The sequence below is a fragment of the Manacus vitellinus genome, unplaced genomic scaffold (assembly GCF_001715985.3).
Source record: "Manacus vitellinus isolate BGI_N305 unplaced genomic scaffold, ASM171598v3 scaffold_2_pilon, whole genome shotgun sequence".
Taxonomy (NCBI): Eukaryota; Metazoa; Chordata; class Aves; order Passeriformes; family Pipridae; genus Manacus; species Manacus vitellinus.
Genome location: NW_021940208.1, coordinates 8,197,110 through 8,215,618, shown reverse-complemented (window position 1 = coordinate 8,215,618; position 18,509 = coordinate 8,197,110).

Below are 18,509 nucleotides of genomic sequence, written 5' to 3'. Positions count from 1 at the left end.
AATAAGATATATGCTTTTACCAACTGCTTTCAGAAATTGCAATGATTTATGTATGTAAAATTACCTTTATGGAAAACTCCCAACTACATCTGGAATTTTGTGTCAGGTTCCCCTCCCCAGTCATACGCTGAGCACCCACACTCACTACCTTCTATGATTAGATTGATGGTGTCATGCTCAGTGACAAAAATGGGGGGGAGGGCTTTTTGTCTTCAAAAGTCCCCACCTACCATTGTTTCTCAGGATGTGCAATTTTTCTATGTATAATGCAGTGCAATTCAAAAGATCCTAAAATCATTTCTCAAAATGTTTCTATGTCAACATGATCAGAAAGAAAACCTAAACCCATCAAGAAATAAATGAAAGAACATAAATACCTGGAGTCAACATATTTTCTAGAAAACAATAACAATTCTCTCTATCTGAAACATTACCTAATCCCCTGAAGCAAAATTCAAATGTTTGTCAGATGGCAAATAAACACTTAAGAGTTCTATTACTTGTATCCTTTTCTCTGTAGATAATGAAGAGTCATCATTCTGTTGCTTTACATGGATGTCAGATTGAGGCTCATTTGTCAACTACACGTCTCAGCATATGAAATGTAACCACTAATCCATACATTGCTGTGTATTTCTGAAAATCATGAACCAAATACCTAGTAAAGGCCACATGCTCTTTTTTCTTGTGTCTGTTTTGGTAATTAGAGAAATATATCTCCTCACAAATTTGAAAGCATTGAAAGCCCTACTTGAACCAGACTCATTATTTAATAATGGTGCTAGGCTGCATAGCAGCCTAGTAGAAAGAAAAACATTTTTAACCAAGAATGACAGGCTGCTGTTTCATTTCTTTTAAGTTGGAGTGCAGAATTTGGGAAAGACTTAGGGCACAGTCACACCCTGCGGGTGTCCTTGTGGTTTCTCCCTCTAGAACACAGGGTCAGCCCCAGTCCTGCATTCATGCTCTGCGTTGTCCACCGGGGACGCAGGAAAGGTGAACTTTCCTCTTAGGTGTTCATGTATGCAGGAGATCAACAACCAGTAAGGGATGCTCTCACTTACACAGCCCATATGTCAGGGCTGAATTTACATCAGTTGAATTCTCTACTAATGCTACTGGGTTTGGACCTTAGCATTCTAAGAGGTTAAGACAGACTAAAACCTTTGATGTAAATTGTGTTTTTCTGATCATATGAATCTTAAATAGTTAAACCTAAAATTTGTACTGCTGCCTGTAGTAGGAGCATGCTACCCATTCTCTTCTGTTTTCTGAGAAGAGTTTATTGTTATTTAAGAACACAAAAATAAGTAGTTATGAACTAATTAAAATAAACTTATTTCTCGAAAAGGATGCTTTTATTAACATAATCTGTTAGAGCTATGTTAAGCTTTTCCTTCTATAACTGGCCACGAGTCTTCATGAAATTTTTAGAAACTTTGTGGATTTTAATGTCCTTACTATTCCACTATCGTTAAGTTTGTCTGAAAGGCTGCACCAAGATCAGAACTCCTGAGATCAGATACACACCCCCCATACACAACAAAACCCCATGATATTAAAAAATATGCTCTTCATCATCAAAAATCTATAAAACTTTACTGTGTTTTATGTAATTTAATTTAATTTTTAAAAATTTATGAATGCAATTTTTCGCTCTCTTATTTGTAAATCAAACATGACTTACAAGCTCAAGCAGCTCCAAAAAAAAAATGGAAATAATTGAACACTGCAACACATGCCTTCAAAGATCCAGATTCTATGTCCTTCAGCTTCCCATCTATATGGTGAACATGGCATTAACTTATTGCTTTTCTGAGCCATGTTTAAAACACATTTAATGAAGGCTGTGTTCCCCTCCTATATTCAGGCAATATTAATAGAGCTGAATGACGCTTGGGAAACAGTATTTTCTCTCTTGTAATTAAATTTTTGTTTGGTAAGACTAAAAAGTCATTCTTTGCTCTAGAATTTTAGAAGAATAACATAAATAACAAGAGGAAAAGTCATAGAAAAAAAATCAAAGTACATATCATAAGATGTGACATATGCAATATAACATTTAGTAGCATTCATTTGCTCATTTAACTTCATAGATTAATTTTGCATAGAAAATGAAAGAAAATGTTTAGTTGTTGTGTCCTGATCCAAGCTAGCAGGTAAGTACCATACAGCCTTCCTTCCTTTCACTCCACTCCCCAGCAGGACTGGGGAGAGAAGAACAACGGAAGCAATAAAAGTCATGAGTCAAGACAAAGACTTCTCAATAAATGACAAAAAGACAAATCAAATACACCACAAACCCAGGCAGTCCTGAGTAATGGACCCAGTACACTGAATTTTACAAAACAACCATTGTGCAGGGCACAGCAACCTTTTAAATTGAATGTCATGTATCCTTTCTCCAGACCAAATTCTATTACTTTTTGAAATAATAGAATACATCAAAATGTACCACCTTAAAATTCATTTAACCTCATCAGAAACTGAGATGATACAATTTCTGAAGAATTATCCTTCCAAAGTGTTGCGAAAGAGTGATGTTGAGCTGTTTTCATCATCAGAAGGCTTTGATTGATCACATTTCAACTAGCTGTAAAAATCTCTGCTTGAATAAAGTTGATACAGATCTTTAGATGTCAGAAATTCACTGTTGTGATGCAAAGTCACTTTCTCCACTCTACAGATGATATATAAGTTGTGAGGGTGAAGAAGGCATCACCAGGACAATTGTTTGCATGGAAAATGAAGGGTGCAGTAGCAAGTCCTTAGGATCACAAGTAGTTGGTGCAAGCTATTGGGAAAGTCTCTTCTATTTTCTGTTGATCCTCGGGACCTCATGGATCAAAGATCACTAGTTAAATAAAATATGGTCCCGGTAAAACAATTTAAGGGTTTCCAAGATTTTCAAGCATTTGTCATCCAGAAATATCATTTCATCAACATCAATATTTCTAAAATGGAATGCCAATTTTGACAAAATTGGGTCTGAAAACATAGCAATAGAATATCTGGGCACTTTTGGATAACAAGGCTTAGATTTTTTCAGGTATCATTTTGAAATCTCTTCCTATTTCAAATCATATTTCATTATCTAGCATGAATCACATTATCCCCAAACTGGCACAGACTTCTTTGATTTATGAGATGACATTCTGGCACTGACATTGAGTCAGCCCTGTCTTTCTAACTCTTACCTACCCATCCAAAAACTGGATGAGTTCTGTTCTTTGTTATTACATATTGTTCAAAATATATGAAGACTTAGTGCAGAAAAGAAATTCCGAGCTTCAGCAAGCTTATAACATACCTGCTTATTGCTCTCTTCTGGACAAGGCTTTCACAGATGTTTGGATGCATTACATTACAGATCCCTTATCTTGTCTCTATATTCTTCAGCAAAGTAGTCTTTTGCTGTTATTGTCATCACCCTTTTCTGTCACTGGATAAGTCTAAAACTGATTCCAAGACTTCTAAAGAGATGGATAAAGATTTATCTTTATCTTTTTTTTTTTAGTGTCTAGGAAATGCACTTCTACATATCAACACAGCACAGTGGCTGGGATGTTTACTTTGGAGAAAAATACCTAAACAAGTAAACTAGTCATATACTAGACTTAAATATAAACTTTCTGGTCTAGTGTTTGACCCCCTCAAAACAAAGCAGTTTTCTGAAACTGGGCAGTGTGGAACATCTGTGTTGAAACCACTGTACTAATATTAACAAATATGAAAAAGAGATAGATAGATAGATAGATAGATAGATAGATAGATGCATAGATAGATACATACACACAAATATACATATATATGTATACCTATTACCATAGATATATCTCAACTTCAAATCCACTCATGGTTCCTGCTGCAATGTGAAACACAGACACATTCTGGGAAAGATGGTTCTGCAGCAGTGACTCTTAGAATTTTGCCCTTTACACTTCAATCAGTATCATGGTTTTTCACAGGTGACTTCACCTGTAAGATGTTTACAAAAAAAAAACAAGAAAGAGAAAAGTGAAACCACTTAACGATTTTCACTCAAAAAGCTAAAACCAGAATATAAAGATCAGAAACCAAGAGAGACAGATATTAGACTTTTTTTTCCTCGAGTTTTCAGTTTGTTTTTCAAGGAAGAAGAGCAAAATCTGAGGGTACAACTCTGATCACTAAGCTATAGAACAAGGAATACTATGCATGTTTTCATTTAAAAGAGAAAAATATTACTTTTTCTGAGACATTGGGGAAACTCTTCTACACTTCCCACTTAAGCAACATTTTGGAGGAGAGGATTGCTTTTGGTTTGTTTTTTTTTTCCAGAGGTTTTGGGTAATAAAAGTTTAGTTTTATTTTTTCTTAGAATTGCAGTATTTGTCTAACCTGCAGGTTTCTGGTTTCACGCTGAGATGGAAACACTTCATTTTTCTGAGAGAGAATAAAATCTGCTGATATTATTTATCTCTCAAGCAGAATCAGAGAATAGAGATCTCTCAGGAAAACTCTCCTGGAATTTCCCAACTAACTTTATATAGGGCCTTGGATATGGTTTTACATTAAATATCTAAAAAAAAAAATAATCCTGCTTTTCCTGAGGTTTTGTTTGTTTGTTTGTTTGTGGGCTTTAAGATGGTAGGGTTTTTTAAAGTTTTTGGTTGGTGGTTTTTTTGTTGTGTTTTTATGTGTTTGTTTGGGTTTTTTTTAATTGTAAACCTTTACAATTCTGCAGCCATTAGGCCGCCTGCTCTGCCCACAACTAGTCAGGAAACACCACCCAGGAACACATCCATCCCTCACAAGTAGTGGTAATTTCGCAGTGCAGCTGTGGAGGTGAGCCATACAGCTGCATTAGCAGAGTTAGGCTGCAGTCTTTTGTAAAAGCCATTGAAAATTACGTAAATACAGTAAACAAAGGGAAGAGAGATTACTTAACAAACCTCAAGTGTGACTCTGAGCCCCTTTGAGAAGTAGAATCAGTGAATCAGCAGGATTTACACCAATTTATAACCACCAAAAGGAAATGCAAAACCAGTGCCCTGAGAATTAGCTCGTGGATTCCCTGCAAAATACAGCAGGTGTAGCCAATGTCTAAGAATAATTAATGTGAAATACAGGCATGGGAACAAAAACAAAAACAAACCCAAACAACAAAACCATAACAAAATATATTATTTACCGTTTTCTGTTGCTCTGTTTGCCCTTGTGAATATACCAAGACTGGGTCTTCTCTCACACTCTGTACAAAATGTTCCTGCTTTCCCCAGTGACACCGGTCCCTTACACATGCACACACACACACATGCACACACACACGTACACATGAAGTGTGGCTGGTGCCACAGATGACGGTGTAAAGGCAGAGCCCTCTCTGACCAGTGAAACCAAAACCCCAAGAAAGGCAGTGCTGAGAATGCTCTGGACTTTTCAATGGCCAGTGGGTCTTCCTCTGCTGTACATACAAAATGAAAACCAGCCACTCATCAGGACCCTTACCATCTAAAGAAAAAAAAAAAGCAGAGTCAGCTTCTCTGAGAAGGGAACAGATTTTTTAGATGTTAGCATATAGGAAATGTAATTTTTAATTCATTAGTAATTTAATATGCGTTGGTCTACACTAACAGGGCAGCGACCTGGATTTGGACCTGTGGCTACTGATGCAACAATGTCAATAAAGAGCAAATCACTACAATAATTATGATTAATACTTCTTTTCAATGCAGCAGTCTGCTTCATCATCTTTAGTAAAGTGTTATTTTTAAATTTAAACAAAGCACATTGCCAACAAGCTAAATGTGTCAAATTGAACAATTTAGTCTTCCTACTATATATACCCTCAGGTGCATTTTTGCATCTGTTATATATTCAGTGGGTTAAGGAATGTTGTGCTTTTTACATACAGCTTTCCATAAATTTAAGCAGGCAAGCAGCTAAACTGACACACAACTGTAAGATCACAGAGCTGGAAGGAGGTAAAAAGTTCTTTAGTAGAGTTGCCTGGGATTATGTCTTTAAATCCCTGAGAGAAAGAGATCTGATGACACTCTATCAATGGGATTAAACTTCTCTTTTCCTTAGTCCCCCCTCTTGGCTGATTTCTCATGATAAGTACATTTCAAAGCTATGCCCATTATAGACAGACCGCCTCACCCAGTGCCCTTCAGCACAGCTCTAGAACCATTGACATTCAGAACCTGCAGCTTGTTATACCGCTATACGTCACACAGCTGATGTTCTGCATCTGCCCCTCAGGTCCAAAAGGCAAGGCTCTGGTCCACTAAACTAAGGAAAAGACTGGATGTTTATTTAGATTCAAAATAAGATGTGATTAATGAAAGACATGGAGATTAGTTAGCTCAATCTAACTAGTACTACTATTGCTGGGTTTCGAATAAGTGCCAAAGTCAAAATAATCCCCAAACTTTCTGTTTAAATACATGAGATGTATCACCTTTTTGCACAACCTCATGCTGCTGCTATTGGTAAACATGATGCCAGAAGGGTATTATTCAAACTAAACACTGTGAAAATATTACTAAGTAATATAATCCTGCAAGTTTTAATTGGAAATGGACAAAAATATTTTGCTGGTAGTACACTTTTCCAAAAAAAAAAAAATCAATAAAGTGTAAAACTGTATCCAAATCCAAGTTCACTATCATGTGTACACATCAAACTGTCATGTATCTGCATATGCATTCATGAAAAGAAAACCTTAACAACCACAGTTTCAAAACAAAGAAGATATATTCTTATTAATGTCTTTTTTTGTTGCTTGGGACAACAACACAATAAAAAAAATCTGTTCAGTCATTAAACTTTTATTTTTTTCTTGGATGAAATAAATGTAGAAAAGCAGACATCTAAAACATATATACAATTTAATTCTTATTTATTGTAATAACCTCAAAAGATTCTTACTGATTCACTCAAGGTTTCCCATAATTGAAGAGTCGAAGATGAGAACTGGTTTTCATAGGAAAGTTTGCAAGAACCCCTCTGCCATCTGGTCCATGCTCTTACAAATGAATCATATCAATATCATGTCTGTCGAAAGGCACCAATCAGCTCTAAATTCGTATGTTGTTAAATTTTTATGTTGTGAGCATTGTTGCCTGCTTGTGGTCTGGAGATCTATTTTCCTGTCATAACTGAAAGAGGTCTGCTCAAGAAGTTCAATGGACTTCAGAGAGTGATACTATTTAAAGGATTTGGTTCTGCTGCCTATTCATAGACACGTAGTGTCATTTGAAATACCTTCCAGTATCCCCTTGGCCCTCAGATGGCATTCCAGCAAGACAGGGCTTCTCTAGGTCCTGAGTCACATTTGGAGATGTCCTAGATGTTTTGGAGTGTTCCAGATGAAAGGAGATGCCTACAGTGAGGGAACTGCCTAGGGCTAGTGAGAGGAGCTCACATGCCAATGCAAAGCCTAGGTGACTACAATGAGGAGTTTAATCCCAGTCATATGCTTCTTCCTTGTGTCAGCTCAATGCAGCCGTATTTAAAGTAGAGTATTCTCTCATGAGCCATTCTGTATGCCTCCCAATCCAGTAACTATGTTTATTTCTTGATCTCAAGATACTAATTTACTTTACTGTAAAGAAAAATAGATTTCCCTAAGTCCCTTATAGTCAATTTCCATAACACTTTTTTGATTTGGTTCCCAAACTGTGATTGTTTATTGTGAAAGATCACACAGTGTGCAACTAGATTAAGATGAGCATTTTCAGTAATCTTTCTAATTTGCCACTTTGCTACTATTGAAAAATTAAGTTTCCTTCAGGCCAGCTGACTTTAGATGCTTGTAGAAAAGATTTTTTTCCATAAACCAATTCCAAAGTAAAGGCTAAGACTCCTTTGACAGCGGAGCTCCTGGATTTATACAAAAATTCTACTTTTCCTCTTTTAAGACATGAGATGTTTATAGAATGAGAGGTTAATATCAGGAACAAATTCAAAGCACAGAGTGCCTGCAGACAGCAAATACCTAAAGGCTCTAAAGATAGAAACAACACCACTTCTTTTCCTTTTCTTTAAAACATAGCTTTCTGAGTTCTTGAGACAGATATTTCCTGCAGGTTTCCAAACAGGAATATGTCTAAAGGTTTGGTTTTATCAGTACATGAAAAATCTACAATAATGCCCATGAGAATTTGGACGTTTGAAAATAAACAGCAAATAAACACCTGTGGAAAGGGAAGTTACCTGATACTGTGATTATTGGCATGTACAGGTTCTCATGTGATCCAGTTGATTTTTTTAAATACTGCAGTTACAGATATTCAGCCAAAAATTAAGAAGCAAAAAATTTACAAGAACTTAGAGTATCTCAGTAATACATATAACCTTGGTAGTATTCTTGTATTATAGAAGTATTACATTATTTTGTACTTTTATAGTATTGCATTGATGCATATGTCATCAAGACACCAATATGTCTCATTGAATGAAGGATCAAAAATATCTGCATCTAATGAGGAGATTTCTTAGGTTATGAAATTTAAATATTAGAAATACTTGAAATCACCTGAAAATTAAACATAGTGCTGGGATTTTTTTTTTATATAGTCTATACCATAAGGGCAAACAATTTTAGTAAAGAATATGTGTACTGATGCACATGGAAGACCAGCAGGATATAAGAAATCATATCTGGAATAGAAAAATCACTGCTTAATTTACTTGTCCATAAAGACAATGCAAGCATGTTAGAAAGCGCAGGACACACAGTGCTCTATCTTGTTCATTGTTCAGTTTGCCTCCTGCAATTCCGTCTCAGTGTAATCAATCTTGATTTGTAAAAAGAAAAAATCCATAGAGAACTGACCTAATTGGTTTCTCAATATATCATTTCAATTTTTTTTTTCATTTACTGGTTTCTTGGAATTGAACTTTGTTACAAGTGCTTGCTATGTAAGAAAACAAAGCTTCCAAAATAATTAAGTTATTTTTCTAAAAACATGAAGCTTAAGAATTAAATTTTGACTTTTCTTCCTTTTTTTTTTCTTCCTCTCACTGACCAGATACATATTCTGCAGATGTCTACGTTGTCTGGGGGTTTTTTCGGAAGCAGATAGGTTGGCAGATTACTTGTTTACTTTCTTTAAGAACGATGAGGTTTTGCAGTAATCACCTGATTCCAACAGATGTAGAGATAATAATTGTTTTATATTCTAAATGACTCCTCACAATAAAATCATGAAGAGAGATAGAAGTAAATGCAATTTTCAGAGGTTTTAGCAGAAGTACTCGGGCATGGCTAGAGGATACTTGCCCAGGTAGATATTCAGAATTTAATCTAGCTACACAAATAACAGGACCAGCTGATTTGATCACTGTTTAACTTGATCTTCTGTTTAATTTGATTAGAACATTAGAGGCCAATATGTTTTCAGCTTAAAATAATTCAAGAAGTGTTTGCTTTTTGCAGTACACTAGGACAAGGTTATAAGAATTAAGGAAACCACATTTGAAGGAAGTTACAAATCTAGTAAGTAGGCTATTTTGGGAAGATATATTAAACTCCATCATGGTGAAAAAACATTGGGAAATCTGAGACATCTCTAATGTGTACAAGGCTACACAGTTCCCGTCAGAGAAATCCAAGTGATCTTACTGTGCAGATGGTAAAAGTATCAGGTGCATCGACTTTGACTATGTGACTGCAGGAAGAAAAAGCAGAATGGAAAACTAGTATTCCTCTGAGAAAGATAGAGAGCAAGACCCAGACTATTAGCACTCTGGATTCACATCAGTAGGCACTGTTGCAGACTGCACTAAGAATACAGTGTCTCAAGTTTCAATTGTTTTGCCCACTTTCAACTATCTCGTGAACATTCATCTTCACCTTTGTATATTGGGAAATACTCTGCAAGCTCCTCTCTTGGACAAAAGAGCATTCCCATCCTCACGGTTACGGAACAGCTGACGTGTGAATGAACTTCTGGAAGTCATCTACTCCAAATCCCTGCTCAGAGTATGGTAATCTAGAGCCTTCTTTACTGCAAGGGTTCATTGCTATGTTATGGTCCCTATAGTGTCAAACAGGACCTCCTGGTCCTCTTCTCCAAGCTGCCTCTAGTCAGCCTCCAGTCTATATTTAATCTGGGGTTATAACTCCACGGGGTTAGGAGTTGGCATTTCCCTATGCTGAACTTCATAAAGTTCCTGCTGATCCGTTTCTCCAGTCTGTTGAGGATGGTCTGACTGGTAGCTCACTTGTCTGGTACATCAGCTACTTTCCTCAGTTTTGTGTCATTTGTGAACTTACTGAGAGTATGCTCTGACCCATCACCCAGGTAGTTCATGAAGATGTTAAAAAGTATTGATCCCAGTATTATCGCCGGGCATACACTATTAAAGACTTACATCCAGCTGTGCCACTGATCACAACCCTTTGAGCCCAGTTGTTCAGTCAGTTTTCTAATCCATCTCACTGTCCTTATAGAGCTCATGCTTCAACAGCTTGAGAACATCATGGAAGGTAGAGTTGAAAGCTTTGCTTAAACAAAGATAAACAGGATCTACTGGTCTGACTTCATCCATCTTGCAAGTCACATCATCATAAAAGGTTATTGAGTTGCTCAGGTATAATCCTTCCTTTATAAATCCATTCTGACTATTCCTATTCATCTTGCTCTAGTTAATATATCTGGAAAAACATCCCAAGAGGATTTTCTCCATCACCTTTCCAGACACCAAGATAAAGCTGACCAGTCTGTAGTTTCCCGGATCTTACCTACTCCTTGCCCTCCTGCCATTGCTCAGGAACATCCTTGTCCCCAAAATCCCTGTGTCCTTCCAAAGATAATGGGGAATATCCTCAGAATTATATACATCAGATTCCTCAGCAGTCATGTGTGCAGTTACATACATAAATTTAAGACAAGAACCTTAGTCTCTTTTGTCCAAGTCTGGTAAAATTATAAGCAACAGAATATGGGTTTTAAAATGAAAGAACATAAATTCTTATGCCACTGGCCTGTAAAGATATCACCAAAAGTTATAACATATGGATTATTATATATTACAGTGAAACTTTCCATAGAATCTAATTTCTGCCAAAATTAAAATCAAATAACACCACAACCTAACAAATTAATTCAATGATAACGCATTATTCTATTCACTTTAGATCAGTTCTTTGAGTATTGCTGGGGAGTCCAAACTTTGAGAGGTACCATGTGGATTGCACCAGACCACATTTACATCCTTAGCTATCTTCTGGAAATGCTTCTGCTTGGAAATTCATTACTACCCAGAACAGAGAAGTCCATAAACCACTAAAGGAGTTGTTCCACTGTTAGTGTCACCAAAGCAGGATGGTCAAATCAGATCTTAGCAGGACTAGAGAGAAGAGGAGACAATTTTGTGAGGAAGTGGGAGTGGCGAATGATAGAAATTATAATGTAAACATGTTCAAATGGTATGCTACAGGACTAGGTAACTCCTTCTAGGTGCATTATGAGAGTTAGCATTTTCAGAGTTGATAAGTAATTTAAATGCTTGCAGATGCCACGTATTTTGGTACTAAAAAAAAAGAAATTCTTACTATGTTCATCATTATGAATATTATTGAAATGTCAATATATTCTTAAAATCCTACTTTACCTTTTCAAAACTGAGAAAAAGGGGCTTTCCTACATGCATACTGCGACTGCCACTCCATGTACACTATGAAACAATGTTCTGGATAGATACATCATGTATGACTTCCAGGAAAAAACCCCTTCAAAGATTATCAAAAAAAAAAAAAAAAAAAAAAAAAAAAAAAAAGAGAGAGACAGAAACAGATTTCTGGGCAAAATGGATGGAGTTGGAGCAAAAAAGCAATAACTGAGAGAAAAAACATTGTGTCTTTCAGTGGAGATATGTGGTACGAAAGTGTTTTCCCTTGTGTTTTGCACAAGGCACATACATAGGATTATTTTACCAGTCTGTCAGTAGCATAATCTATGAATCTGTGATCAGGAATCCAGAAAAAATCAATTTCTGGCACCTTCAAGAAACATATCAAATCATGTGTATAGAAAAGCACTTTGAAGTCTGCAAGTGATAAATACTAAATATTACTTTTAGTTGTAGCCCAAGTGGTAATGTTATGCTAAAGTGAGAATAGTGTACTTACATCCTCATATTTCATCTGTTATCTGGCTGTCCTTTTGCAACAACTTTTTCAAATGATAGTGAAAATGGATCAGGTGTTCCGCACCTGGTCATAAGTTTCTCCAGTTTTCCTTATGTAATATTACTTAACACACTTTTTTTTCCACTTGTAACAAAATATATGACTTTTTACCACTATTTACAGAGGGAATCCTATTACTCTTTCTCAATGTTCGTCCAGAGGATTGAGTAGCTCCACAGTCTCTGCTTAAACCCTGCCTTTGTGATGTCTTTGACAAACTACCTAAAGTAAGTTTTCAACTATAATTTCACTTTTGCATATGTGGGAACGATTACCTACTGAAATCTTGGGACAAAAAAGCAGAATTGGAGACACTAGGTTGCAGAAATCAAAAAAATAATAATCCTAGTTCTCTAGACCAAGACAGTTCTGGGCAGGGTAGACTCTTAACTTGGGGACAGCATTATCCAACCTCACTAGAGCTTGATAAATTTCCTAATTTTTTTACTGAAGAAAATTAACTCTATTAAAGCCAAAACCAGCACATCAATAATATTTTCCTTCTGCTCTAAGGGCAGTGACAGACTCACGAGTGCTGAGCCTGTCCTCAGAGCATGCAAGAGCAGGAACTATAAGCTTGAATAGGAGAACGATTGCGCCTGAATAGTGGTTCTCAGTTGGAGAGGTTTGATTTCTATTGAAGTTCTAGGATGACTGTGGAGGTTTTCAGGCCCTTTAGACAGTGGTTAAGAAAGCTGGCTCTTCCCTTAACTATCATTCTCTCTTAGTGAATGGGCCAAAGACACTGAGCTGCCTTGAGTAATTTTTTTCTGTAGTACAGAAGATGCTGAATGGCTGTGCTGACTGCGACTGTTCTGAGAGAGGGAATTTATTATCTTCAGTGTGGTGCCATGCAAACACAGCAATATTGCTTTCAGATTTGAAGGAGTCTGCAGGTAGTCTCTCTGCATGCAATATGCGTTGGTTGGACCCAACTGTTCCTATGTTTTTAATATACAAGTGGAAGGCTCTGGTCCAGGAAAAGATACTTAGTTATCTGCAGATCAGCATCTACTGCCACAATAAGAACCTTTGAGCATACACCACCAGCCTGGTATAATATACTATGCATGCCAGTAAATATGAACACTTGTTCATACAAAGCCCCTGCAGTCTACAGGCTAAAAGCATATATGTTTTATGAACCAATTTCATACACTGTTCATTAAGAAAACCATCACCATGGTAACTTATACATTACAAGTCACTGCTACTATGTCTAAAATCTTTAAGTGCATAGCAACAAGAACACACTTCTGGAGCATCTCCATTTTGGTAGTGTTTAAAGTTATAAATAAGGTTTACTAAGCACATTATAAGTATTAGAGAGAAGACATGGATGTTTGATACACAACTGGTATAAAGCAAAATAACTATTGATTTGTAGATTTAATGATCTTGATTCCAATTATGCCAGATAAACATAGCTTGCTCTCACGTTTTTCATCTTTCCTTTATATTTCTCCTTCATCTTGTTACATTAGCTATTCTTTTCAAATAATTGGTAATACGAATATTCTGAAAAGGAAACACTTTACGCAACTTACACTAAGTAATAAATTATGCGTGGGAAAGCTATAGACAATCAAGTGATCTCCCAAAGGACAAGGAGCCACTTGCTCTAACCCTATTGCTCAATAATCTGAAAGAGGCTTGATTTCCAGATGCAATTTCCCCAGTGATGTGATTCACATCACAGTAACTTTATCTAGTTTTATCACTGGGAAAATCAGCAAAAGACAGATCCTGCTAGAGCTGTACAAAATGAGAAGAAGCAGTTCAGCCACCAAAAGGTGACTCAAAGTGATAGACAGAGAATTTTTCTTAGTAGATCGATGATAACAGAAAGGTAAAGTAAAAAGGAGTGTATCTTTCATGTATCAGCTTTTCTCTGTGTGGCTTGAACAACCAAGACATGGCAAACCCTGTGGGCTTTCATACTACTGGAAGTGATCTGCTTTTTGTAAATTAAGGGGAATGACCATCTCTTACTGTGCCTGTGGCTTTGCCTGACAAAATGGAAGATCTGGCTAGCATTTTTTATGTGCATATCCATACATGCACAAACTTTCTTCACCTCATTGACTGACCAAAATGTTCTACGCTGGGTCTGACAAAAAATTTTCCCTTTGCATTTTGTGGGTAATGATTTTTTTTTTGTGATTTTACTGTGGAATTTTTAGATCAGAACACTTTATTGACCAAAATTATTTTTAATGAAAAAGAATCCCTTACTTTAAAGACCTTTGATGTTCCCCAAATCTGTGAGAAAGTGACAATAAATTAATACATAACCACCTTTTTTTTTTCTTTCTTGTTTTGGGTTGGATTGTGTTAGTTTTTTTGTGTGTGTCCATACTGGTAGTAGAAAATAGATAGATTTAATCTCAAAGAATAGATTTAATTTAGATAAAGTTTGAAAATTATAGGTTATGGTGTGTAAGAAAGTAATTAATATCCAAAATATGTAATGCGATTGATGTGCTGAAACCTTTTCAGCTCAGCTTTTTTAGGCAACAACAAGATACTATTATTAACATTCAAAAAGCACCGTAACACAAGTGGAGCAAGTTCCAATTTAGCAGCAAGTAGCGTCATGAAAGGTAAGATCCTTTTCACTTTTTGGCACAGCAGCATGAGTCCCTTCCCTCTCAGAGCATCTTGGTAATGACAGCTTCCATACCCTTTGCCATCGTAGACTGTACTTCTTGTACTCCTGCATCAGTGGTTCTCAATCTCATCTCGCCTCTGAAGGATGCTGTCTGTATATCACACTATTTCCTGAGAAGTTTTGATCCTTTGCCATGTGACAAATACAATCCTCTGCATGAGAATTGTCTTCATGGACTCCATTACCACTGTTCTCCACAAAGTCTCATGCTTTAATGCCAATATATTTTACCATATAATTAATGAGAGATGAATTATGAATTATGCTTTATGTTTATTTAATGACACTTTTATTTTGACAATTCCTTGTAAGGTTACTAGATTTACTGGCTTGTATTTTCTACTGTTTGAGATTGAGTCCTCAAGTATGTGACTTCACACCTCTATGTCTGAGTTTAAGGAAGTAGAAGTTTACCAGAATGAGCTCAACATCTCACAGATTATACTCTATTTTAGATTTAATCTTAGTACATCAGCCCACTAAAGTTGAAAAGTTATTTTCATGTCATAATCACACATTTTCTTTTTTTTCCTCTTCAAATTATCCCTTGCTGTATTTCAGAACTTCAAACTTGAAGATCATTACTAACTTCAAAAATATGAGGGAACAATGCAAGTAGGAAAATGTTTGAATAACTAGTCACAGGGTTATTTAAAGACAGTGGAAAATGTCAAGACTGTAAATTTAACTTTGACTCTAGTAGGAGGTTCAGAAAATATGAAAGAATAACTTGCAGAAGAGGGCAAGTTCCTAATAACCACAGTTAATGCCTAATCAAAATTAAACTTCCACTGTGTGAAAATACTCAACTTGACAGAACATTATTTTGCTATTCTTTAAATTGATACCCCAACAATAATTTCCACTGGTAATTAAATGAAAAAATATTTATATTTAAAGTATGCACTGCAGGCTGCAACTGTATTTTTTAATGTTTTCACTTGACTTGTGGTTTAAATATAGATTTTTCTCAGTATTGGGTTTATGTGGCAAGGTTTTGATGGTAGAGAGGCTAAAGGGATGATTTCTGTGAGAAGCTGCCAGAAATTTCCCCCATGTCTGATAAAATCAATGCCAGCCAGCTCCAAGACAGATCTCCCACTGTCCAGGGCCGAGCACATCAACAGCAGTGGTAGAGCCTCTGGAATAATGTATTTAAGAAGCGGGGGAAAAAAAATGCAAGAGCAACTGCGACTGGAGAGAAGAGTAAGAATAAATGAAGGTGCGGTCATTTGCGCTTGTCTGGCTGGATGCCAGGTGCCCACCAAAGTTGCTCTGTCACTGCCCTCCTCAGCTGAGCAAGGGAGAGAAAGTAGAACAAAAGGCTTGTGGTTTGAGCTAAGGAAAAGGAGAGATCACTCAACAATTACCCATACAGGCAAAACAGACTCAGCTTGGGGAAATTAATTGACTTTAATAGCAATCAAAGAGGTACATAATTAATACTGTTGTCATTTGATCTAAACATTTTTCCACTTAGGGTATTCAGCTGCATTTCTTTTTCCTCTTCAAAGAAGTAAAGACATGCAAATCCTCCCTAATTTAGGATGGCCGAAGAGGTTACCTCCTTTCACCAAGTTATTCTGATGTGTTTGTTGCCCACACAATGAAGGCAGCTAAAAAATGAGGTGAGACTTCAATCCATACTAACTAAAAGAGTTTAATCTTTCAGATTATTATATTATAAAAGGATTTTTTGAGTTCTCCACAGAAGCTCATGACTCTCCCTGTGCATCACTCAGTGCCTTAAACAGACCCCTAGATTCTGCTGCTGCAGAACCTGTTTGTAGGTTTAATGGTGTGTGCAATTATGCAAAAAGTCTGCATAGCAGTGGGTGGTGTTAGTTGAGTCCTTCATGGTCACAGTACCAGAATGTGCCATCCTACCCCAGGTGGCACAACACTGTTAAGTGCTAAGGACAAGAATCACTGAAATATCAGAAAAGCACAAGTGACAGCACAAGTAAGAGCTGAGAGCTGATCTGATTTTCCTCAGAGACTGCTATCTACTCCTGGAGGAATTCTTGAAACCTTCAGATTCTTGCTGGCAGTATATGTGAGGAAATGCTTCTCTGCTTCAACAATTTGCTGGGAGCAGAGATTGGGGATGTGACTTGCCTTCAGTTGCTCCCCCTTAATGTTACTGGGGGCAGGAGGAAAGGAAAGGTCAGGGGGCTTTTGCCCCATTTCTGGACAGTGGATGTCATACTGTAGGACAGGGACACACTGAACCTGGGTGGTAAGAGCTGTAGTTGCTTACCATGAAGATTAGGGTTATGGTGATGTATGCAAAATACCACAGATAGTGAAAGATAATACTGACACTTAATAGCATTGGTATCAGGTATACAGAATTGCTGATCCAGGTGTATACCGTTGGATCAGTATAGTGCTCCTCATTCAATCTGATATATGAGAAAGTAAGGGAGCTCAAGTTTCATCCACTTTTAGGATCTGCCTTGAGATAACTATCCATTTAAAGTCTCAAGGAAAAAAAGTACTTATTTCATCCAAAGCAAGTTGTTGAATTAGTAAGTAAGAATTATTCCGTCTCTTTGAGCTACCATCTCTATTTGAAACACTTTGAAGGAAAATTATGTCCCAGATTTCACCAGAGGTGCATATAGAAGTCTACACCTGGCATTATACTCTGTTCAACACATGCTGGATAAAGCTTAGGCAAGTTTTATCCATTGGTAATTAAAAACCATAGAGAGTGGTCAGTTAGTATTTTTTCATGTCCACAGTCTAAAATCAACAGAAGAGTTTTTGAGCTCTGGTGACAAGCTGAAGTCTTTGATTCCTCTATTCCATTTGATTGTACTCATGCTACACAGGAGGCATTCAGCTCCTAGGTACATGTGGCAAAAGCCTGCCACCCTTTGTCCTGCTGAACAAAACCTTTCTCTGTAATGAAATCTATTGACTTTATCTAGAGCCGAAGTTTAGATGTGGTAGATAAACATTGTATTACTTACTGAAAGCATTAGAGTTACTTGATAGCTGGTTTTTAAGACTGGTGTAGTGTGTACATTGGGGTAGTTATGTATTCTCATCCAGGTAATTAATAATGCATGAGCTTAACTGCAAAGTTCTGTACATAAATGACTGCAATTGAAGTGTAAATAACTGCCTCATGTAACTACATATCAAACAGATTTGTAGAACTATGAAATGAAAACATATTAAAAGAAGTACAAGAAATAGGACAAAACTCGTTGCTATAAGAAATATTAGTAATTACTTAGATCCAGTATAATTACACAAACTGCAATAACTGTAATTACATAATAGTTAGAGTTACAGTGCTATAAACTGTGATTGCTTCTTGTCTCATCCTAACTCATGACCTGACATTTAATTTCAAATAATTCCAAAAGAAGGAAGATTAATTTTAAGATTTATGGACTTAGAACCTATTGAAGTAGATGGAAAACTCTGTTATTGCAATCAGCTTTAAAATAGGATATATAGATAAAACTACAATATGATAAATAATGATTACATCCTCTGAAAAAAATGTGGGTTGCTTCTTACATTCATAACTGATACTCCACTGTTAAGGTGATTTTGAGAAACAGAAGGAGTTAAGGAGCAAAAGAGAGAGAAAGGTTTGGGGAGATTATCCCTCCCTGAGACTACTGATTATCCCTT